General features: G+C 41.4%; 1 long non-coding RNA gene across 1 annotated transcript in view; it reads right to left on the reverse strand.

Annotated features, from left to right (window-relative positions):
- Positions 1-22,257, reverse strand: part of LOC311613108 — a 195,691-nt gene extending 173,434 nt beyond the window's left edge. The window contains exon 1 of the long non-coding RNA XR_014793396.1: positions 22,226-22,257. This is a non-coding gene — a long non-coding RNA (uncharacterized lncRNA). The remainder of the gene's footprint in view (positions 1-22,225) is intronic.
- Positions 22,258-25,269: the final 3,012 nt, after the last annotated feature.

Below are 25,269 nucleotides of genomic sequence, written 5' to 3' on the forward strand. Positions count from 1 at the left end.
AACTTCAGTTAATTCAAGTATTTCAAAACATGAAAATAAAGAGAGGGAAAAGGTAGACATCAAAAGGTCCTTGGTGGGTTACTGGTTTGTAAAAATTTGTATTTGACCAAAAATAAATGCACTTGGATAGGAGACCTGATTTTTATACTGCATTCTATTATTAAGCAACTGTGTAAATTTAGGAAATTCATGTCATTCTCTGGACCAGAGTTGCATGTTCAATGAGGAATTTTAATAGGTTTTCATGGTTCTTCCCCAAAATTTCAAGTCCCTGTGATGCTCATGTGGCATTACAGAGACTTACACCATGGTGTCATATTATACATTCCAATGTACCCATCCTCCCTTCATCACAGTTCAAAGAGGAGGTAGAATTTCAGACAGAGGTTGGAGCTATCCTTAGACAAGATTGAATGTGGCTGGGCCTAATGAGAAGGAAGGGGAGGCAGGAAATTGTTCCTTTCTATTGATGCCAAGGGAGAACTCCTACTCTGACACAATTGCCATGGTGTGACCTTGGGCAATTTTCTTCAACTTTGTGCATTAGGTCCCTTTTGCTGCATAACAGATCATCCCCCAAAATATGGTGGCTTACAACAATAAATAGGTATTTCTCTCCACATTTCTGTGTTAGGAATTGAGGGTCAGCTTTGCTGCAGGTCCTGGTTTACATTTTTTCTAAGGCTGTCAGATGTTGGCTAAAGTTACAGGAAGGCTTGACTGAGCTGAGGTTCACTGCCAAGGTGACTCTCTCACATGGCTGGCAAGTTGGTGCTGGCTCTTAATGAGAGGCTTCTTTTTTCCCCCCACAGGCCTTTCCAAAGAACTGCCTCAGAACATGGTGGCTGCTTTTCCCAGAAGGAGAAATTCAAAACACTCAGGCAGAAGTGGTCATCTCCTTTAGCACCTAGCCCCACAAGTCACACACTGTGACCTGTGCTGTAGGTCAGGGTTGATTCGGTGTGGGAGGGGACTACAAAAGGGTGTGAATCTCATCAGGAAAGCCTCATTGGAGAGCTTCTTGGAGAGTGGCTATTGCACTCTTTAGTCTTTACCATCTCATGACAAAAGGTAGATAAATGGTTAGTTCATCTCCTATGTTTGGCCCCACCTATGCCAACTTGGCAAATGTTAGCCTTTTCTGTCTCTTGTTCTCTCTTTCAAAGCCAAGTGGAATAAATGGTTTTGTAGAGAGCCAAAAAAATTGTTTCAGAGAAGGAATTCCCTTCTGACCAGAGAATGGCCTTATGGAAACAGCAGGCTTTGAAGGAGGCCTTTTGGGGGAATATGGGGTAACAGAAAATGTGAGGTTAATCAGAAAAAATTGGATAGGCTGGCATGGTGGGGAAAAGTCCTTCTAAACAGAAGGCCTAGTATGAATAGTCTCAGAGGTAAAGGATATAAGATTGTCTACAGAAGTAGAATTCTCCTGGAATGAGGCTGTGTGAGTATTTGCTTCTCTGAAGCACATGCCAAGCCAGGAGGAAAGGGAAACAGGAGGGCATGGCTAGAAATGCAACTTGAAGAACCTATTATATACAGGCAGGTGAACACCAGAGGCGGGACTGACAGCAGACCTTATTTTCTGAGCTGAAGCTCCTTTTTGGAGATGGTATGTTTAATAAATGCTTTCCCAAACTTTACTCATTTGCATAAAAGTATCATAACTTTTCTTATAAACAATATAAAGTAAGTAGTTTCTAAGTTGTCTCCTAATGGTCCTCACTTATTGGTGACTCCCTTCTTTTTAAATGACTAACTGCTACTGAAGAGAATGTGCATGATGTTGTAAAGTGTGTGAATGTAAGGAAACTGAAATCTAACTTGAGACCTGCCAACAGCCTTCGTGAGTGAGCCTGGAAGATGAGCCTCCCCCAGGGGAGCCGTGGGATGACACCACCCCCTCCCAGTGGGCACCTAGATTCCGGCCCTGTGAGACCCTACAGTCATTAGAAAAGCCCCGATTCCTGACCCCCCAAAATTGTGAGATAATAAATACTGCTTGATGTAAACTGCTAAATTTTGTGATAATTTGTTACACAGCAATAGGAAACTAATACACACGTTACCCATACAGTGGCTTACTTAGACCATCTGTCTTCAAATCAACTTAAATATCTCCATAAATATGTTTCTATCTAAACAGAAAACCTTGTATTTCAAGGTTAAGAGAGTGATATCAATTTTCCTACACAGAAGATTAAAATTATCCCATATACCATACACTTTGAGGAAAAACTAGCCAGGTAATAGAATGGAGGTAGGTCAGAGAGGCCCCAGTTTGAATTCTGTGTTCACTTCTTGTTAGCTGGTTGATTTCAGGAATGTTCCCCATGCTCTAGACTTAGTTTCTTCACCTGCACAAGAGGAAATTTCCCTATATAGTTTAAGAATTTTTTGATCATTAAAGAGACAATGACTGGGAAAGTATTCACTAATGATGATGATGATAACTGCCAATGTTTTTATCCCTAATCATGGACCAAAACTGCTAAGTCATTTCATGTTCCCCAAAACCTTATGGCAAACTTATAGACATTTGCCAACCAAGAACCTCTTCAGGAGAGGCTTAGTAACTTGGTTGAGGTCCCACAGCTAGTGTAATAGAATAATTAGATTTTTTAAAATCTTCACCATAGGAGTGAGAATATTTTTCCCATTGACTTTTAGAAAGAAAGGGAGAGAGGGGCTAAAAGTGGGAGGGAGGGAGGGAGAGAGAGAGAGAGAGAGAGAGAGAGAGAGAGAGAGAGAGAGAGAGAGAGAGAGAGAAATATGGATTTGAGAGAGACACATTGACCAGGCCAGGGATGATCCGGCAACCAAGATACTTGCCCTGACTGGGAATCAAACCTGAAACCCAATTGGTCCATGGGCCAATACCAAGGCCAGAATATGATTTTTGTGCAATTTATGTTCGTTACAATGTGCCTACACTTCACTGTTTTAGATTACAGACTTCACACGGTTAAAAATGCACAGCCGATGTTGAGTCCCTCCTCTTGCTTAGGAATGACACTTTTCAGTTTTTCAAAGTCATGTCAAAAGTCACATCACACGCTTGTTTTCCTCGGCCAGCTTCAACTCTGTCTCCAGATCATCCACAGTTTTCCATCTGCGCAGCAGTCAAGACCTCATTTTCCTAGGTTCACAGCTGCGCATCAAACATCACCCAGGGTCAATTGGCGCTGCCTGTAGTAATGACAAAACCCATGCCTTCAATTTCTTAATTAACTCAATACAATGAAGTTTGCAAATTGGTCAAAGCAGGGTCTCCTGTAGAATTAATTAGGGGATTGTGGGAGAGGGCTTGGTGATTAATTCAGACCTAATAAATCTAGCGGGGACATTATGGGAGTCCAAAATACTACTCAGTTGTATTAAAAATTAACATAGAATGCAACATCCACTCAGACTTTTTTTTTTTTTAAGCGGAGGAAGCATGCGGTATCCCAGCTTCCAGGTCCAGTTGTAAGGACGTTCCGGGGAAATGTTGAGTTTTGAAAACTTCCTAATGGCAGTGTCATGGGTGGGCAGATGGGGGCCTCTTATACACTCCATTAACACCCTTCCCTGACAGAGGTGTCCAAACAGTGCCACTGTAAAAGGATATTATCCCTTATCTTATAGTAAGTATAAATAAAAGCATTCTTGGATGGCTTAGCAATGTGTTTGACCTGTTATGAACCAATATGCAAAACAACAAGGTCTAATTTGGTTCCCGAAAAAGTCCTATGCTTCTCTATCACAAGCTCAACTATTTAAACTGAACACTTGTTGGTTTCATTCATCCAGAAGCATCCATACACATTGATTCCATCCAGGGCAATGCACCCGGTGCTGGTGGAAGAATAATGGATACGCAACCTATCTGTCTTCAAAGCATGCAGGTGAGCGAAGGACATGGACAAGAATGAATGAGTTCCTGAAAGTGAGTTTGATGTTGGAAACAGCGACTGTGCGTGGAGCAGTTCCAGCATATGGGAAAATGTGATTATTTCTAGCAGGCCTGAAACTTCACTGAGATGCTAAGGGTTGAGCTGAACTCTGAGAGAGCCGAGACTATCACCAGCAAACCTGGGGAGTGGCATGAGCCTGGAGGACCCAGAGACATATTATGGCCACCTCCATCATATTAACGGCACTGTGGGTGGCCGCACTGGCTGGAGCCACTATGGACCTTGACATGTTGGAGGTGATAATTGTTCAGGTGATAATAGCACTTTCTTGGGATTGGCTCAGCCAGAATCTCTGAGGTAGTGAATTAAAATAAAATGAGTAAAAAAAAAAAATGCAATTAGCTATTTTACATTGTGTTCGTGTATGTGAATTAAAAGGGACTTTATATAATTATGTAAGAAAATGAAGGTCAATAAATAGCACTTTCAGCTGTACTTGTTTATATATTCCTGGAGAAGAGGTGCTTAGAGTTTGCATTAATTGGGTAAGAAGAAGGATGAACTTGGGTCAAGCTCCTGGGCTGTGTGCTTTACATCCAATCTATGATTGACAGCTCTGATCACCATGGGGGGAAGGCCATGTGATCCCCAGTTTACAGATAAAAAATCAAGGCACAGAGAGTGCAGTCAAGGGTTGAAATCCACACACCCAGTGTCTGATCACCTTGGGTCGCACCTGACTTAGTATGCCTCAAATTCATGCTTCTTCTTTTTCCCCATTCAGTTTTATTATTATTTGAGTTTTTGTATGATTTCAAAGTGTACTGATAGCTGGATTCAAATGCTAACATTTAAAAATTTATTAAAGATTTTTTTCGGGTAATTTAGCTAATGCTATACTTCAACAAAACGACCATCAACAAATGAAATCATAGTATGTGCAACTTATAAAAATATCTGATTTTCACAATCTTAGTTCCCCCTCTTTTAAGAAAAACACACACAATTAATTCAGAGCATGAAACTAAGCTTACTTATACTTACCCTTCAAAATTGAAAACTACCAAAATTTATAATAGGGAAAATTGAATAATTGTGCTATACTGATACTATGGAGCATTAAATAAAATATTGTGCTCAAAGACTATAAAATGTACACAGGGAAAAGTAGGAGAATTTGCTCTGAATGCGTTTTTTAAATTTTCCACAATCAAGTATTTTTAATAGAAAATTGTATGTTTAATTACTTTTAATTGAGCAGGCATATTATAAAGTCTGTATATAGATTTTACATTCCCGCATCTTTGGAATAGGGCCATTTTGCTTTAAGAACAAAGCATAATAAATACCTTTAAATAATAATGCCCATGCATGATTCATTGGCCCTCTGATTAATATAGCAAGATGAATAAATTCCAGGATATTTGTGGCAACAGCATCAAAGCAGACATCGGAGTGAGTCCCAAAGCTGACAATTACTCGAAGACACCTCTTCCTCCAGCCCGGGCTTCTGTGTTCAATTCTGTCACTTCTCTGCCCTTGCGGTTCGTCTTTTTGTGCATGGACTTGTGCGATTCCCCATCTGCTGTGATTCACTTATTCTCATTATGCAGCACACATTCTGTCTCCAGGGACCGGAATTTTATCCATTTATATATATATATATATAATTAATCTGGGCCTCCCAGGTGAAAGATGCAAAGCCAACATTTTAAAAAGTAATATTATTGCTGAAAATCACTTGCACAGGCCTAGACGCGTCTGGTATTCGTGGGGATTTGGGACAAAAGGAGGACTCACGTGGTTTAAGAATCTCACTCCCTGGAAGGTGCTTGGTGCCAGGCAAGAATGGCAGCGGCCTGAGCGGCAGGACTCAGGGCATCTCACCCAAGTCCTGCCTTCCACCAGCTGTGATGCTCTGGGCACATCACTACCCCCTGAAATGCAATTTTCTGTTAGTTAAAATGATAGAGAACCTCAAATCTTCCTTCAAAATCTGTGAGCCTGACCCCCTCCTTCTGTTCTGAGTCACTTTCCCCTCTGATTCAACAGAGTCATTAATTAGTTCAACAGCTATTATGGTTGCACATATTTATATAAAGTCCAGGTTTGAGGACTGGAACCCATGTGTAGTTCTTCGTCTAAAAACTAAGTCAGGCCTGATGATTCATTCATATATGTTCTCACTTTCTTTAATTGGCAGAGATCTACATTATATCGACTAGGTATTGGATGCTGTCCTAATCACTTTACAAATTTAATGCACGCTCTTCATTTTACAGATAAGGAAACTGAGGCCCAGGATGGTTCCATAACCAATATTGTGGGCTTAGTTTGTGCCCCCCCCCCCCCCCCCCCCCCCCCCCCGCTTCATATGTTAAAGCCCTAACCCCCAGGACCTCAGAATGTAACTGTACTTAGAGATGGATATCTCAAATTTCAAAGTCATGATCAAAGCAAATAGGGCTGTTAGAGTGGACCCTAATTTGACACAACCAGTGTTCTTATAAGTACTGATATTTGGGTACACAAAGACAGGCAAGGGATGTGTCCATACAGAGAAAGGAATATGTGAGAAACAAGGAGAATGCACACATCTGCAAGCCAAGGATGTCTGCCAACACCTTGATCTTGGCCTTCCAGCTGCCAGAACTGTGAGAAAATAAATTTCTGCTGTGTAAGCTGCCTCCTTTATAGTATTTTGCAATTTCTGTCTTTGAAGATATGGGCCTCTCCTCTACAGTCAAGTTCAAACTGGCCACAGTTTTGATCCATGTGCTAAGGCACTGGCTCGGGTTGGAATGGAAGGCTCCAGGTAGATTCTATTAGATGCAGCTCCTCAAAATTAACTCCAGCTCACTGTAAAGCAATGCGTATTGAATACTTGCCAGGACAGGTGGGTATATGAACAGAAGCCCTATGCACATGCAGGTGTGGAGTCCTGGTACAGTAGGCTGGGTGTCAGGGAATATTAGAGCCAAGGCTCTGAGATCCTCTGACCTGGGTCTTCTTTCTTCATGGATCCTTGTTCAGTCCCTGACATTGGTGAGATCTTCAAGGTCAGTGACTTTGAGGATTCACATTGGTATAGCAAGTAGGAAGGTGGCTGGCCCACGGGAAGGTGGCTAGCCCACGGGAAGTGATTGATAATGTTCATATCACCGCCATCATCTTTGCTAACATGACTCATCTATATTTCATTCATGGTACCTGCACATAGTATAATAGGAGTCTATTGCTGGAGTTGTATGAAGCCATAGCATGAGATCAAGAAACGCTCAAGGACCTCAGGGCCTATTCCTTGTAATTTATGGGCACTGAGTGAGTTGTCCTCAGGGCCATGCATTACTATTTAATATCTGACTCTCAGAATCTGATGGCTTCTTTTCAAACATGCTTGGAACTTGCTTCTCTCTGTTCCTATCTGCACTCGCAGCCCCTCTCACAGCTTGGTCACTAACCTGCAGCTTCCCCACTCCCAATAGGCTGTTCCCTTTCCTGGCACCTCTTCAGGCAATCTTGGGGTCCAGAAAGAGCTATCACCATGTCCTCCATTTCTACCTGTAACACACCTGAAGTCATCTCTGTAGACACAGGCCATAGAGGAAGCTACATAGGGGATCCCTATCAGTTTTCCTGTGACTTAACATCTTCCAATTGTGCAATATTGGGAACTGCAAGCTTATGCACTCCGATAAACTCTCCAGGAATTTCTCCCCTTGAATCCCGAGAGATGGGTCTTATTACTATACCTTCTACAGATGGAGAAACTGAGTCATTAGAGGGTAAGTAACTTCTCCAGGTCACAGAAGTGCCACATGTGTGTTGGCAATTATCTTTACTTTTATTTCTCAGTCATTCTCACGCTAGAACAAAAACAAAAGTCCAGCTCCATGGTGCAGCTGGGTACATACAAAGTCCTACATGACCCAGGCTGTGCTTATATGTCTAACATTGGCTCTCAAAGCTTCTTCCCAGGGCTTGGGCCATGATGTTCCTATAGAAACATCACGGAGAGTTGATTGACTATTCCTCTCCCTCCACTTTCATCTCTGGCCTGGTTACTCATCTTTGAGGGATTGTAGTGGCCTCATTTGACCTTTTAAGGGAAGCCTTCATATGGTCCCTATGCATGGAATCCCACCCTAACAATGTTCTTGACAATGAATCCTTATCTATTTCCTTGTTTGCCTTCCATCATGTAGTGAGTTTTATGAAGATAGGGATTTAGTATATTTTGTCATTTTTACCCATAGTGCCTAGCAAACTGCTTGACCCTAAGAGACATTTCTTAAGTAGCTGAGCGAATGATCCACTAGTTGTCTTGCCTTGATCCTGTCCCTGGATTCTGGGGTTCAACCTCATTAGAGTCATGTGACAGGTATGCCATTCAAATTATGCTGATATGAGTTACTTTTCTGGGAGCCAGGAACCTTATTCATCCTATTGGTATCTTCCCAGGACATCACAAAAGTGGACATCAATGTATACATGTTCATATTTGAATCAGGGACTATTAGATTGGAGAAATTATTCATGATCATTCAATATAACTATAGCTCTGTTCACAAATAGGGGAAATCACACACACACACACACACACACACACACACACACACACATACACACCATGCAGAGGAGGGGTGGGGATACCAAAATAATTACAGGCTTATTTCTGGGTTTGAATTCTTACTCTGTCACTAACTCATTTTATTGTCTTAAATAATTTCTTTAACATCATTGACTCTCAATGTTCTCATCACAAAAAGTGGGCTCCTAATAAGTAACTCACCAGGATGTTGTGGGTATTACATATTAAAAACATCAATGAAGAAGCTGCTTGGGAATGTCCTTGAAATAGTGTGGTGCTTTTATCTGCCTCCATGGGCTCCCACCTCACTAACTGGGTGACCTTGGACATGTTAACCTCTCTGTGCCTCAGTTTTATCATCTGTAAGATGGGGATTATAATAATCATACTTGCTTCAAATGATTGCTATGAGAATGAAAGGGCTAGTTATTAAAAGTATAATCTCTCTCTCTGCCCCTCCATCTCAAACAAAAGAAAATAAGTTTCTGCTCTTTCATAAACTCAGCAGGCACTGGCTGCCACTAAAAAAGGAAGGGCCTTCTAGACTGTTTTGGATGGAGGTCTGGTCATTTGGGCTTTTCAATCTCTGAGCACGGGATTTATCCTGAAATTGCACTGCCACCTCAGAGACTGGCCACTCCCAGGGGAACTCACGCCATTTCCCCTCTATACTCTGTTTATGAGCTGAGGAGACAAGCTGAGGCAGATGCCCTCTCCCTGAGACCTGCCCTGAAGGAGTCTCCCTGCATGGCCAGCAGTGCAGAGATGGTTTGCTATCTTGTGACTGCTCCTGCCATGTCTGTTTCTAACTCAGTGTAAGGGGAGATGTTCACAGAGGAACCCTTACAGGTCTTGAAAGATGGGCCATGTGGAGTCAGTGATGCGAGCCAGGGAGGAATTGTGCCTTTGAGCTGCTTCCTCCAAGTAGCTCAGTCAGATGCCTACACCAGGACCAGATGTGCAGAGACACCAGCGGGTCCTAAGTGCCCATCAACCTTCCTAGGTGCTCTTCCTCTTCTTGGGGGCCCCCTCTGAGCATCCCTGTAGGCACACTCTGATTCACTCAGCAAACATTTGGTAGTAACTGCCACACGCCAGGCAGTAAACAAGCAAGAGCCACCACCTCGGGGAACTTAGAGCCTCCAGGAGAGATGATTCCAGAGCAATGTGAGGAGGCCAGTAATATAACTGCAGAGCGAGTGGATGTGGGGCCTGGAATCAGCCTGGGCAATCGGCTGGGAGAGGTTTCCTGGAGGAAGTGGCACAGGGTAGGACTGGGTGCCATTTCCCACTTAAGACAGGACACATCACGGTATCATGGCAGAAGTTTGACATTATTTTTATTTTTAATATACTTTTATATTTTTATATTTCAGAGAGGAATGGAGAGGGAGAAACAGCAATCATAAGAATCATTGATTGGCTGCCTCCTGCACGCCCTCTACAGGGAACCAAGCCTGCAACCCAGGCATGTGCCTTGACCATGAATCTAACCAGGACCTCCTGGTTCATAGGCCAATGCTCAACCACTGCTTTGGAAAGGCTTGGACATTCTTGCCTCAGCTCCTCCGTTAAATGGATGAGGACAATAAAGGAAGCCAAAGATGAGATCTGCAGAAGGCTCAAGGCACTCAGGTTATCTAAAAGTCATAATTTGAGCTACTTGTAAGTGACCCTTTGTGTCAGGGACACCCAGAAATGTGTTGGTTTTCTGTGATATAAATTTGTTTGGTGCATGGTGAGCAGTTACTAAGCAGGAGGTTTGATTTGCTACTGCTGGGAATGCACAATGGCACAGCCACTTTGGAAGACAGTTTGGTGTTTACATGCAGGTGTTAAAAGCTTCTATCTACACAAAAACCTCCACACAGATCTTCAAAGAAGTTACATTCATATTTGCCCAAACTTATAGTTAACTAAGATGTCCTTCAGTAGGTAAATGGATAAGCTGTGATAGAACCACACAATAGGGTATTATTCCACACCCTAAAGCAATGAGTTGTTCAACTGTGAATGATGTGGAAGAGCCTTAAATGTGAATTTCTAGGTGAAAGAAGCCAATCTACAAAGGCTACCTACTGTATGATCCCAGCTATATAATATTGTGGCAAAGGCAAAACTATGGGTCGGGAGGAGTGATGAACAGGTGGAGCACAGAGAACTCAGGGAAAATACTCCGTGTAATATTATAATGGTGGCCTCGTGTCATCACACATTTGTCCAAACCCACAGATGCATAACACCAAGAGTAAGACCTCATGTAAACTAGGGACTCCGGTGACAGTGATGTGTCCACGGTGATTCATCAATTGCAACAATCTGGTGGGCATGCTGATGGCTGATGGTGGGAAAGGCCATGCATGTTGGGAGACAGTGAGCATGTGAGAAATTTCTGTTCTTTTCCTTCAATTTTGCTGTGAATCTAAACCCCCACTAAAAATAAAGTAACAAGGAGAAAAGACAGAGAAGCAAAAAGAAAACAAAATCTTGGGTGCTCAGTTAATTTTGAATTTTACATAAGCAGTAAATAATTGAGTAGAAGGATGTATACGTATACTCAAAGTAACTCATTGTTTATTTGAAATCCAAATTTAATTGGACCTGCTATGTTTTACCTGGAAACCCAACCCGGGTCCAAGTCCTAATTTCTTTATTATATTACCTTAAACAGGTACATCGATTTCCTCGTGTATGATCTTAAAGTTGTCATGAGTTGATGAATATATAACTTAGTATCATCCCTGTTATAGAGTAGGCATTCAAGAAAGATGAGGTGCTATTATTATTCTTATTCATTCATTCAACACATATTTTGAAAGCCTACTATGTGCCTCATCTCCTAAATGGAGGTTTATAGTTTCCTCAAGGCAGCAGATAAAATGTGCCTGGTGCAATGTCTGTTCAGTAGAAACTAGCTGTTAAGTCTTATTGGTAGGAGTCCAACTAGCTACTAACCATCTTAAGGAGCCCAGCTGCACTTAGTCTTTTCACATTTGCATACCCCAGGCAAGGGTGAGGCAAGAGAAGCACTCACCATGGCAACAAAATTTAATTAATGCCAAGAAACAGAGTAATAAGAAAATATCTTCATATTTTATTTTAACATCTTTAATAAAACTTTAATAAATCAAAATTAAGGCAAAAAGTCCGTGCTGAACAAAATACATTTTTTTAATAAAAAGCAGGCATGGACCAGCCTCATTGACCAACCCCTATTCCTGGTCACGCTGACCTGTCACTTTAATGAAGTGAGTGAAACTTTTCCTCTTGAAAATCTCTAAGAAAAGAAAAACATCTATTGTGTGTGTGTGGGGAAGATATTAAGTGAAAAAAAATTCTGAAATAGCAATAGTCCTTTGTTAGAATATAGTATGGCACCAAATTTAATCCTTTTGGGAGAAAACTGAGGCACAAATGTTTTAGGTTTTTAAATGTCCACCACGCTTGGACATTTCTGAAGGTCTTAGAACTTATTGTTGAGAATTTTGAACATGATTAGTGCCTCTCCTTTTGCACTTCTCACTACATTTTTTAAAAAGTATACCTATATATATATTTTTTTAATATATATTTTATTGAGTTTTTACAGAGAGGAAGCACACCCCTGCTGGGGATGTGCCCGCAACCAAGGTACATGCCCTTGACTGGAATCGAACCTGGGACCTTCCAGTCTGCAGGTCGACGCTCTATCCACTGAGCCAAACCGGTTTTGGCCTCACTACATATTAAATCTAGGGGAGAAGAAAGGCTGTGTGTAGTTTCCCATATGGCTGTATTCTTCTAAGGTAGCCCAGGGACCAATGCCATACCCACCATGGATAGGCAGTCAAGGGGTGGCGATTGAAAAATTGAGTCCTGTGTTCTCTCACTCTGCTTCCATTTCTTTAATATTTTATGATGGCCTAATAAATTTGAAACATGTATTGTTACTGGTTTTGTATTTTCTTTGCTATTTCATGAGGGCCTAATAGGAGTGAGTCATTGTTCCATATACCCACTGGCCTTGGTAATAAAACTCAATCAAGTTCTCCTGAGTCTTTGTAATTGGTACCATTAACCCCATTTTGCAGATGAGGACACCAGTTCAAAGAGGTCAGCTGATTACACAGGTCACAAAGCTGCTGTGTAGTAGAGCTATGGACCAAATGCAATCTGGCCAGACTCCATGCTTTACCGTGATATCCTGTGCCTGCACCCTGAGTCCAGAGATGAATGGGAATTGGCTCAAAATCAAGCAAGAGTGTGTGGGACCTCTATCCATATCTAACTCAACCTTCATATGCAGCTCAAATATTCATTTTTTCATGATGTCTTCTAGATAATCATCTGTTTAGAATGTCATTTGCCTTCTCTATAATCAGAATTCACTGACAGTCTATAATTATATACTTAATTAGACTTATCTCCTATATCATAACATTTTTTCTTAGTTTTATAGCATCAATAAGATCTTTAGTACCTCAAAGACCAATCCCAAATCACATACTAGAACCACATTTTTCTGTCTCCCAAATCCCAGGTGACATTTTCAGGCCATAGCATAGAAATTTTATATATTAAGGATTCTCCTTGTCTAATGCTTTCAATTTATAATTGTGGACACTAAGTTCTGAGAAAGTAAATGGTTTAAGCAAGGCTACACAGCTAACTCACTCATTTATAGGCATTATTTATTGAATATCTATTATAGGACAAGCAAACAGGAGGAAAAAAGAGGGAAAATGTAAATAAATGAGTGAATAAACACAATCATTTCCAAGATTGACAAACACTACCCGGGATAAAAAGCACAAGAGAGACAAGTGACAGGTAACAGTGGGGGGTTTAAGTTGTGTAGGGTGGACCGTGACATCATATTATAATAAAACAACTAGTAGTATCAAGTAGACCTGACTGAGGAAAAAAGAGGATTATGCAAAATTGGTGGGAGGGGCATTTTACATAGCAAATGCAACATCTGTGGGGTGAACAGGCTGCTATGTTCAAGGGCTAGAAGGAAGGCATTGAGTCTGACTTGCAGAACAGTTAAAATCTGATACCTAGTAAGGGGAAAGCATTTGAGGGTTTTAAGCAGGGAAGCAACAGGATCTAACCTACATTTTACAACAGTATTCTGGCTGCCATCTGAAAACGTGGGTAAGAGAGAAGCAAGAATAAAACAGAGATTAATTGGAAAGGCAGTTTATTATTCTTTATCAGGGTACAATTGAGATACCAGCAATTGAAGATATTTAATGTATAGGAGTTGATTTATTTGGACATACACACCCATGAAACCATCATCATATTATCAAGGTAATAGTTATATCCACCCTCTCCAAAACTTCCCTACTGCTTTTGCTTGTGGTGTGTGTGTGTGTGTGTTAAGAATACTTAAAATGACATCTACCCACTTAAAAATTTAAGTGCAGAGCACTGTTAAATATAGGTGCTATGTTGAAAAACAAATCTCTAGAATGTATGCATCTTGCATAATTGAAACTGCACTGACTAAATAATAACTCCCCTTCCCTGCCCCCCCCCCTCCCCGCAGCCACTGGTAATCACTATTCCGTTCTCTGCTTCTATTTGTTTCACTCATATGTGAGATATTAAACAAAAAGCAACGCATGTACAAACAAAACAAATAAACAAAGAACTCATAGATACAGACAATAGAATCGTAGTCACCAGAGGGGCAGGGGGTAAGAGGGAGAATAAAGGGGGTCAAATACAAAGTGATGGAAGGAAACCAGACTTCGAATAGCAAGAACACAATGGAATATACAGATGTTATGCTATAGAGTTGTATACTTCAAATTTATATCATGTTATTAACCAGTGTTACCCCAATAAATTTGATTTAACTAAAAGCATAAAAACTTCCCCTGGTACATATTTATCCAGCTCCTACCCCTCAGAGTCCTTTGGCACAGTGTTTGGAGGCTGGTCAAACAGTGAAGGGGGTTGAAGAACAGACAGTGGCCCCAGCATCCCTATGCATCTTAGCTGAATATTATTGGTGAGCTCCCTCTGTTTTCCAAAGAAGTGTTCATTATTTCCCAATATTCTCTAGACATTTCTTTGTCAAAGGGTGAACAGTGTGCATGCATGGGGAGGGGCCCCTGCAGCTAGTAGATTCCCACACTCCACCTAGAGGCTCTAGCAAACTCCAGGAGGGAGTGCTGGCTAATATCAGCCTAGCTCCCTCAGAGACACACATTTTTATAGCCTTCTGATCCGCCTCCCTTCATTTGACCTGCAATATTGATTTTGAGTTTGCTTAATCACCTCTGAGCATGGTGAGAGTGGAATCTTAATATTTTGGTTCTTGGAGAGGAATGGAGAAGTGTATAGGCTCTCCTTTGTCTGCACCAGAGATTCTGGAGCCAGAAAAAGAACTCCAAAGAAGAAAAAAGAAAGTTTCCTCTGAGAATGTCAGATCAGAAAGGGAATATGAGAAGGAAGTAAAAATCCAGATCATGACATTGGAAGAGGAGGCAGAGACTGTGCTCAGTGCATCTTACTTGGTCCACACAGCAGCTTGGCAAGGCTAGCTCTCCTGGCTTCGTCTTGCAGATAATGGCAGAGAAGTTCTGAGATGTGACACTGACTCTCCAGGTCATGCCTAGTACAAGAGACAGGACAGGCATTGCACTCAAGGGTTCCTACGCCATGGTCATGTGCTAGAAAGAGGCTGTGACAGAATGCAAGGGGTGGAAAGCAATGGCCCTTCTATGCCAGACACATGGGTGGAGGAGCTATCCCCTAGAACCCCCACTTTCAGACCAGAGATGCCGGGAGTTCAGTGGGTGAGGCAGGTGGAAGCCTTTGGTTTTGAGCTTGTGCAAGTAGCTGAGGTTCAGTGAGGTCTGGGAGCCATGGGAATCTCCAACTTCTAAACAACCTGATACTGCTGGGCAGCTTTTTAACCAATTTTCATTTTCTAGCTCTGACTTCTTATAAGTAATCCTTTCCTAATCCTTCCTGATAGGAACTGTATTAATCAAGACTCTTCTGGTTGCAAGTGACAGAAGCAAAGCTTAAGCAAAACAGAGGATTTTTTTGGGCTTGTGAAGTAGAAACGTTCAGGGGGTTGACTCAGCTTTACATACACCTGGAACAGGTATTCAGTGCTGTCACCTGATGCAAACAGGTCCTCACTCTCTAGACCTGTGCTCCTAGACAGTGGGTTCCTCTCCAGCAGACCATTGTAGAGAACACTGTGTGTTCTGGGTCTCTTGCTCAGTGCACCCAACAAAGAGAGCATGCCTGTCCTTCAACAATATAAGCAAGCTTTGTCACGTCTCTGATTTACATGGCTCTGTCATATACCATTGTTAATAGAACCAGGATAGCAGTGGGTCAAGGGCATAGACCATACTGATTGGCTTGAAACACAATCCCACACTTGGACTACAGGTCCACACATGAATCACAAGCAGAGTCCTAAATAACAAGACCAGTCCTGGATCACAAGTATATTTCTGGATCACAAGCCCACACCTGGACCTGCCATATAGGAAAGAATTGGACAGACCAGGTGCTTCTGAACTGACTGTGTGGTGGAGGTGAAGAGCCTGGCCTAATGAAAAACAGGTGTTACTGTCAAAAGATCATGGAAGGGATTCTGGAAGCAGTACTGAAAATGAACTGATGTAATTGGCGGCTCCTGTAGGAATCATGACAAGCCTCACTGAGCCTTTCCTAAATCCCTGCTATTCACAGAGTGGTCTGCAGACCAGCAGTGTCAACATCATCTGGGAGAATGTATAAATGCAGAATCGCAGTCCTCACCAGGAACCACTACCTCAGAATCTGAGAATTGTGTGCAGATTAAAGCTTTTTAAAGCATTATTATACCAACAAACAAGTGGTCCTTGGGTAGAAGAAATAATGGGGATGAGGAGAACATGAGTCTATAGAGCTCAGGAACTCTGGACACTATTCTCTTTCATTGTTTCCATTGTCAAGTGAGGGATGGGGAGAGTCAATTGCCAAGATTTCTGCCCGTTCCTGACCTTCCAGCATTCTGGTAAATCTCAAAATGGAAGTTAATTTGGGGATGATAAAAACCACAATAAAGAGTTTTCTGTAGCTGTTGAAGAAGAATGCATCTAGGGATTATCTTTGGAACCCTACATTTAGATTATCCTATTTAGAAACCAAGCTAGATCGACACCGGTGGTTTGAAACTATGGGTTCCAAAGAGGCCAGGCAAAAGGTGGAAAGTCCTGTGATAGATACTACAGTTCTAAGGAGACATTCACCACAAACTTAGAGGAGAGGAAGCAGCTAGCAAGAATCCAGGCACCCATTCTGGTGGAGGCTAGGCAGAGGCATAAATTAGACCTTGAAAATTATGTAGGATTGAGTTTCTGGGAAGTCTTGAGGAAGCTTTTAAAAATACAAGCCTACCTCTCCTACATCCATTAATTGCTTTTCAGAACAGAAAAGAACTTAAATAACAAGAGCGCCAATTAAATAATAGCAGCTACCACTTCCTGTGGTAATTAGGGAGATAGATCGCTGGTAATTAATCCGGAGCCCCCAGAAGCTGCTTTGGCCCTTTGGCAATCAGCTCTCAGCTGTTCACTTTTCAATGGAACGCTGAGGATTTCTACTTGCCTTTTATGTTCTCCGTGTTATTAATACCCCAAATACCTCTGTGTAAAACATTAATTGCTTGCCTGCCAGCTCACATCTGAATCTGAATACTCAGTCTGTTGAAACCAGATCCATCATTTCGCTTTGTTGGGGAGCTGATCTCAAGGGTGGAGCTCTACCAGAACCCCAGATGAGTTTGATGAAGACTCTTCATCACCCACAGAATAGTTTTCAATACAACCATGGAGCTCAAGAAGAAAAATGCATTTTAAAACAGAAAGCAGACAAAAACAGGGCCCTATCCCACTTGCCAGCGCTAGTCATGTGTGAGTGAGCATCCCAGGGAGCAAATTAGAGAGATAATGGCTTTAGTAAAACTTGACTGGAAATGGCAATTGGGAATGGGAAGGATGCTAATAGCTTGTCACAGCCTTTGTTAGAGGAGCTGGGCTGAGGCAGAAGAGGGAGCCAGCCAGTGTGCTTACTGTCTGGCTGGTCAGAAAGCACTGAGCTGTAGCAAAGTGGCTCTTAAAGTTCAAGAAAACTTTCCCTGGATGAGATAACCCAGTTCCATGACCTTCAGTGCCTTTTATCAACAAAAGACCCTCAGATCATGAACTCCAGCCTTTAGCCCTTGCTATAGCTCCCCATTCCTTTATCTGAGTGTTCATTGGCTTTGCCAGTTCACTCTTGTATATCAAGACCCTGACAGCAAAGAGATGGCACATGCCAATCAAAAAATTAGAATCCAGGTAATTTAACATATTTTCAATAAAAGGACTACTTACAAAGGTGTGGGCAGAGTTCAGATAAAGCAAGAAGAAGGGACAAGGCAGAGTATCCTGGAGCTGGCAATTAGGGGAGTACTTATATCCTAAGCCTGAAAGGATAAAGAGAAGAAAAACCTGGAGAGAGTCACTGGGGAGAGGACCACCAATCAGGAGCTGGAGAAGAGAGATGTTGTCAACCATTGCAGGCCACACAGGCAAGGAGCCAGGACAGTGTAGATCCTGCTTTTATTTGCCTTCTATTGTCAGATATTTTGGAGTTTCTATTACCCAAAAGCAATTGGGAAAGGAGGTCCAAAGAGCTATGGTCAACCTCTCAGGAGGAAGAGCCTGATGAAAAATAAGGAAGAGTCATTGGGGAGGGCAAACAATACATTGAACACAGATGGCTAGTGGGTGTTCCATACCTGCCAACCCCAAGCTGGATTCAGAGTAGATGACTCCCTACTCTTCCCCAAACCTTTGCCTATTCATGGAAAAGACACCACCAGCCACCAGGAAGTCCAGACCTCAAACTTAGGAGTGTCTCTGAGTCCTATTCTTTTCCTTTGTCCAACTTTCGCTCTTTCAGCAAATCCTGTAGCTGGACTTCCCAAACATATTGCATATATACTGTCCCCATCTCACTGCTTTCATTTGGGAACAAGCTACTTTGATCCCCCTAGTGGATTATGGAAATTTCTTCTGCTTCTCTAAAGTTCATCACAGACCCTTAGAATTAAATCCAAACTTCTTGTTTATCCTTACGAAGGCCTATGTCGTAATTCCTGACAAATTTCCACCATTATTTTGTATCACTCATTGCCTTAGAGACCCTCTTCCAGCTATACTGGTCTTGCCCTGCCTTTTGAGAAGGTTGATTATATTTCCCGTATTAGAACTTTGCATCAACTATTCCTTGTGCTTGCAAAGTCCTTTCTGGAGTATGCATGGTTGCTTTGGTCTTTGAGTATCAAATTAAATGTCACCTTCTCAGAGATATTTCTATACCACCCATTCTAAAGTTATCACTGGGTCACTCTTTATCCTATCACTCTGGGTTTTTTGTTTGTTTGTTTTGTTTTGTTTTTGTGGGGGGGTTTTCTATGTCCATTCACTTGTTTGTTTACTTATTATTTATTTTTATTTTCTCTGATTCTGTCTCGATGCTACAAAGCCCATGAGGTCAATGACATTTTCTTTCTCATTTGTCTAGGAAAATAATAGGGGCACAAAGAGATATTTTTGATTGAATGTTTGGGGGCTATTATCATTAATATTATTTTTCAAAAATATACGGAATAAATGGAACTGTTTTGACTTTTGGATACAGAATATCTGAATTTAAATCTGGGTTATGAGAAACTATGGAGATATGCATAACCCATGGACACAGACAACAGAGTGATGAAGGCCTGGGAGGGGTGGATACTGGGTGGAAGGGGTAAATGGGAAACACACACACACACACACACACACAAACAAACAAAGGGGACATCTTTAATACTTTCAACAATAAAGATAAATAAAAAGATTAATATTAAAAAAAAAGAAACATTGGGAAAATATTTTTCTGCCCTCCTTTTCATCTATTGAGTGGGGATTATAATATTACATGTTTCATAGATTTGAGAGCATTAAATTAAAGAAGGCATATAAAGTTCCTAGCAAATTACATGACAAGGAGGTTATACCTTATCAATGAGAGCTATAATTTTATTTTAAACAAAAATTATTGATGTTGTTAGGGAAGAAAAATCATTCACAAAAATACCCCAAATATATTTTAATTTACTTGACAAGTAAACCCCATTCAGGATTGCTTTTCACTTACTGCTATGGAATCAGATATCTGAAACATAGTAGATATTCACTTTTTGCAAATGAATGATTGATGAATGAGTTTAATAGTGAGACAAACAGTGTAATAGAATGGAAAGAAGGTTTATAATCCAAACCAAATTAACGTGTTTACTAAGAAAAAAAAAAAGAAGAGTTATTGACTAACAGTGTGCTGGTTATTATTCTAAGTAATAGGGAGACAGCAATGTACCACACAAGCATGACTTCATGAAGCTTCTATTGAGGAAAATAGTTTAGGAAAATGAATTCAGGTATGCTGGAGCATTGTGATATTAAATCGGTATTATAGATGGCACCATTGAAAAGGAGACATTTAAGAAAAAGCCTGCAGGAAGTGAGGAAACTGGTTGGACAGGTGTCTGGAGAGGAATATTTTTGCTGGGGAGTGTCAACCAATGGTTGTTGGCACCAATTTAATGCCAACAGGAATTCCCAGTTTGGAGGGCAGTGAAGACAGAAACTTTATTGAGTGTAAACAGCTCAATTGTGATGCACAGGGCTGTGAGGGAGCAGGGCTGGGGAACAGCTAAATAGTGTTATAGCTCAATCCTAAAGCAGCACAACTATGGACCAGCAAGCCTTGAGACAGCCTCAGGTGCGGTACCTCTCCAGATGGACCGCTCTCCTTCGCTCTGATCTTCTCCGCCTGCTCCTGTTGCCTCTGCCCTGCCCTGTTCTGCTCCACACATGTCTGCTTTGCTCTGCTCCAGTGAGACATCTTCAGCATTTCAGCTCCAGCCAGGGAAATACAGTATTTAGTCTTCTGTGAAAAGAAAAAGTGCACTCCCAGAGCCAGAGTTTGAACTGACTTCTATAGAGAGAAGGCCCCACCCCTGGCTCCAGATTGATCTAGCCTCATGCAAACAAGAACTCCAAAGTTTTGCAGTTTCATTGGTCCAAAGGCATTTTCCTGGTTGGTTAAAATGGAGCTTCTCTGATTGGTTGGTAAAGATGCTGATGGGGATATAACTGTACAGTTCTGATTGGATGGGAGAAACTATAGTTCCATTGGTTGAAATACAGTTCCAGGAGCCCCTTTATAAGGGTTGGCTCAGATGGCAGGAGCACAGTGCAGGCAGGCATTTCAGTGCAAACTCCTCTCTGAAGCCTGAGGGTATCAAACAATGGTGTAGCTTGTGAAAGAGACCCTGTGTAGAAATGGCTGTGTGTGTGTGTGTGTGTGTGTGTGTGTGTGTGTGTGTGTGTGTGTCTTGATTTGAACCTAGTTTGCTACCAGGAGCCCTTCATGGTAGGTGTCTCCTTTCTCAAGGTCGGCAAGAGAAAGCATATGCAAAGGCCTGAGGTCAGAGTGTGCAAACAGGAGCCAGCTAGCTGGGGTGGTGGAGCAGGTGAAATAGTGGTAGGGAGTGAGAGCAGAGAGGTCAATTGGAGTAGAGTGTATAGGATTAACAAATCCATCATAAAGACTTTGGCTTCTATTTCAGGCAAGAAATGAACCCATGAAGTGAGTGACTAATAGAGCCATAGAGCCTGACTGCTTTCAGCTGGAGCACTCTAGTTGCTCTGATGAAAATTGACTAAAGGAGTAAAGGATAGAAACAGAGACACCAGTTAAGAAGAACTGGATCATGAGGAGAGCAAGGACGGTAGTAAAAAGTGGTCAGATTCATGATATGCTGGCAAATGGGATTAGAAAGAGTTAAGTCCAAGAAGAGGCCTGGCTAAAAATGCACACGTGGTGATGTAGCCATCTTTAAGAGATCTCATTTGATGGTGTGCCCACAGTCACTTTTCCTGTTAAAATGCTATCCTTTGATTTGGGTTGCTTATAGAATTTTTGTGAACCTAATTCCCCAGCGGAGAATCAGAATGAGTATAACAGAACTCCAAGTGATCTTTAGCAAGTCCGGACAGGATGCTAGTACTTCTCAGTTTGTTCCTTGTAACATCTTCCACATGAAATCTTAATGAATGCTATTCAAAAAGTCAAATACACGTAGTAAAATTGAAGATCAATAATAGCCATACGCCAATGAGAGAGGCTTCAGAAGAAACCGGCCCTACCAATGACTTAATCTCAGACTTCTATCCTCCAGAACCATGAGAACATAATTTTTATTGTTTAAGCTGCCAGGCTGTAGTATTTTGTTATGCAGCACCAGGAAATCAATACACAGACTATTTGTTCCTTTCAAAGAACATATCTAAAGCACTGCAGCTTTCTGCTTTGGCACTCAGAGGAGCTCAAGGCCACTCAGGAGACACCAGGGCCAACAGGCAGGTGACCAGTGAAGAAGGAACTCTCTGAAAGAGAGTAGAAGTGAGTCTCCAGTTGCTAAAGGTAGATAGCCATCAAGAAGCAAATAATAAATGCTTAAAATGTGCCATAAAATGCACACAAGGGGGCTTCAGTACTTATTCTGGGTCAAAAATAAGATGAGGATTTTAAGCTAAGGCAAGGTGGCTACACCCTGCTGAGGTTGTACTGGGGGTCCTGAGATGCCTAGAGATGGCGCTATGCCATGACCCCACTTTCTCTATGCAGCTGCTGGGATTAAGACAAAAAAAACAAAAAAAAAAACAAAAAAAAAAACATAGTGGAATTTAGGAAGAATGGAAAATTACAGCATCCATTTTCATTTGGTAACCTCGTACTTAATATGCTGGTGACACACTCTGCCCTGTTAATTGCATTTTATTTTGACAGTCTCTGGTGATATGACTGCTAGCAAAATCCTGAGAAAGCGCATGCATGTATGTGCTGTGGGGCTGATGGGTCGTTTACCACGAAAGGCTACATTTCATGAAAATAATCCACGGGAAAATTTTCAGAAGGGAGCACCTATACATATATTTCTTGAAAAAACAAAACAAAACAGGTGTCAATGAATTCTATGCTATTTCTGATACTCAATTTAGTTGACTCACTACTCTTGAAGAGTTTCCCATAATTTACCGAGAAGATGAATTAAATACCATTCCTGAAGGTTTGAAAAAAAAAAAAAAAAGGCCAGTGGTATGGGTCGCAGAGATAATGAATTTCTTCTTTGTAGACTTGTCCTCAACACCTGATGATGTATCACAAAAAGAAATTTTATATCTGATACCCACCCACACTTTTAGGTGGTATTGTTAACTGCCAGACTAATCAAGAAACATCACAAGATAGAAACAATTATAGACTTAGCAGGAGGTTTCTATGAAAGATCTGGCTAAAAATTGCATGTCCTGAATTCCTTTAAAACAAGCCTGACCACTAGATGGGAGCTTGTTTCCAAAGAAACCAACCAAGTGACCAGAGGAATGGACCTTTCAGCCCTTCCTTCTGCCATCAGATAGAAAAGAGGTACTAAAGGTAGAAATACTCGCCAATGAACAATGATTTCATCAGTTGTGTCTGTGTAGTAAAGCCTCCATGAAAATCCTATCTGATGGGTGAGACAGCTTCTGGGGCTAGATACTTGTAGGTCCTGGGAGGGGTGTAGGTCTGCAGGGGGCATGGAAGCTCTGAGCTCCTTCGCACATTTCATGCTGATGAGCCTCTCTTCCATCTGGTGCCTCCTGGGCTGAAACTCTTCAGAATAAACTTGTAAATAGTAATTAAACTCTTTCCCTGAGTTCTGTGAGTCACTCTAGCCAGTTATTGAACCTGAGGAAGAGGTCATGGAAACATCTGATTCGTGACCAGCTGGTCCTAAGCACCTGGAGTTGGAGTTGGTGTCTGAAGCTGGAGAGAGGGCTGTCTCATGGGATTGAGCTCTGAACCTGCGGGATATGATTGGCCTGATGTTACCTCCCCAATAGCCTCAGAAACGAGTTAAATTATAGGACATCCAGATGGTGATTGGAGATTTGGAAAATTGCTGGTGTTAGAAGAGTGAGTAGCAGAGTAGAAATAGAGAAAAAAGACATAGATCCCTGGCCAGTGTTGCTCAGCTGTTTGAAGCATCACCCCATATACCGAAAGGTTATGGGTTTAATTCCTGGTCAGGGCACATGCCAAGGTTGCAGGTTTCATCCCAGCTGGGGTGGTCAGGGTACATAGGAAGGCAACTGATCCAGGTTATGTTTCTCTCTCACATGGATCTCTCTCTCTCTCTCTCTCTCTCTCTCTCTCTCTCTCTCTCTCTCTCTCTCTCTCTCTTCTTTCTCATATTCTTGGGTGAAGATTAAAAAAATACATATAGTGCTTTTCCTTTTCACATGATGTCAGGTGTTTCATTCATAGTTCAGATTTAAACAAGAACAATAACAATAAACCAAATCGAGAAACAAATCATGTTTTAAGTCCTGGAAAAGTCAGCTGTATTTGAAAAGAAATGTAACAAAAGCACTACACAGAGCAATTATGGATAAAATTTACATAGGCAAAACACTGTAAATGCTGCATACTGGCTCACCCACTACAGTTGCTGAAATTGCAGTGGATAGATAGGTGAGAGAAATAGTGGAGATTTATGTCTGAAGTTGGTACTGGCCATAACCTTTCATCTCTCAAGGTAGGACACCAAGAGATAATGTCAAAGATCAATAATCCAATCATGGAACATTTGTTCTGCACCTGTCTCCAAGGGGAATCGGGTTCTAGGCATTTGCTGTGTGCCTATGCAGAGATCTTGTTGGTTCGTGGATGATTTCTTTCAGTAGCTATTTTAAAACTATCAAAGGCAAGTTTCTCATAACATAGCAGAAGGGCATTCACATAATGTAAAGATTATAAGAAATATAAAGCTGGAAAATTTTACAGAAATGCCTTCCTTTGGAGCAAACAGTGACATTTAGTAGCTTTAGGGGAGGCCAGGGGGAAGTCAATGGGGAAAAAAAGGAGACATGTACTACTATTTCTAATACTTTAAACAATAAAATAAAATAAAATAAAATAAAATAGAAGCACTACAGTTTTCATTAACTCAAGGGTTAGGGAACATGATGGAGGTATTGGTGAAGAAGCTGCAGGTCTCTGTGTTAGGAAAAGGGAAGGTTGATGGTGAATTCTATACTTGAAGAAAGAATTTATTTTGATGAAACTGGCTTCTTTTAGAAGCAGGTGCCCTTGAGCATCAATGCTTTGGGGGAGAATGTTTGTGCCTCTGAATAGGAGGCCTCAGTAGGTCTAGGAATACTCGGCTGGGTACAAACACCACTAGAGATCTAGCTGTGTGACTTTTTATTAAGCTTGTTATTATTTTTGTTGATGGTCTGCATTTTGACATCCACAGGTTTTGAGTGGTCTGCCCTTAATCCTGGTTTTCTCATAAATCTCTTCTTTTTCGGCTTTGTGGTAATACATTTGACATTTTAGCAGGAATGGTTATGATTAGAATCATGGAGATAAATGCCAGAAGAAATGGCTAAATAGATGAAATTATTGGCCTTTGGAGACAGTGCTTGAGGGAAGGGAAGTATGAGGGCAGGGCCATTTCCTCCTCTTTATAAGCCTACTATGTATAAAATCTATAAAAATAAACTTTAAGCACATTAATAATTTTCAATAAAAACTTAAGCAAAGTTATATGTCTAAACACTACACCAGATTAGTTATATGTTAAGCGAGTTAACAGATTAGTTAAGCAATAGGTAAGCAATTAGTTAAGAAATGTTAAGC

The sequence above is a fragment of the Pipistrellus hanaki genome (genome assembly GCF_964339955.1).
Source record: "Pipistrellus hanaki genome assembly, chromosome: 1".
In the NCBI taxonomy this organism is placed as follows: domain Eukaryota; kingdom Metazoa; phylum Chordata; class Mammalia; order Chiroptera; family Vespertilionidae; genus Pipistrellus; species Pipistrellus hanaki.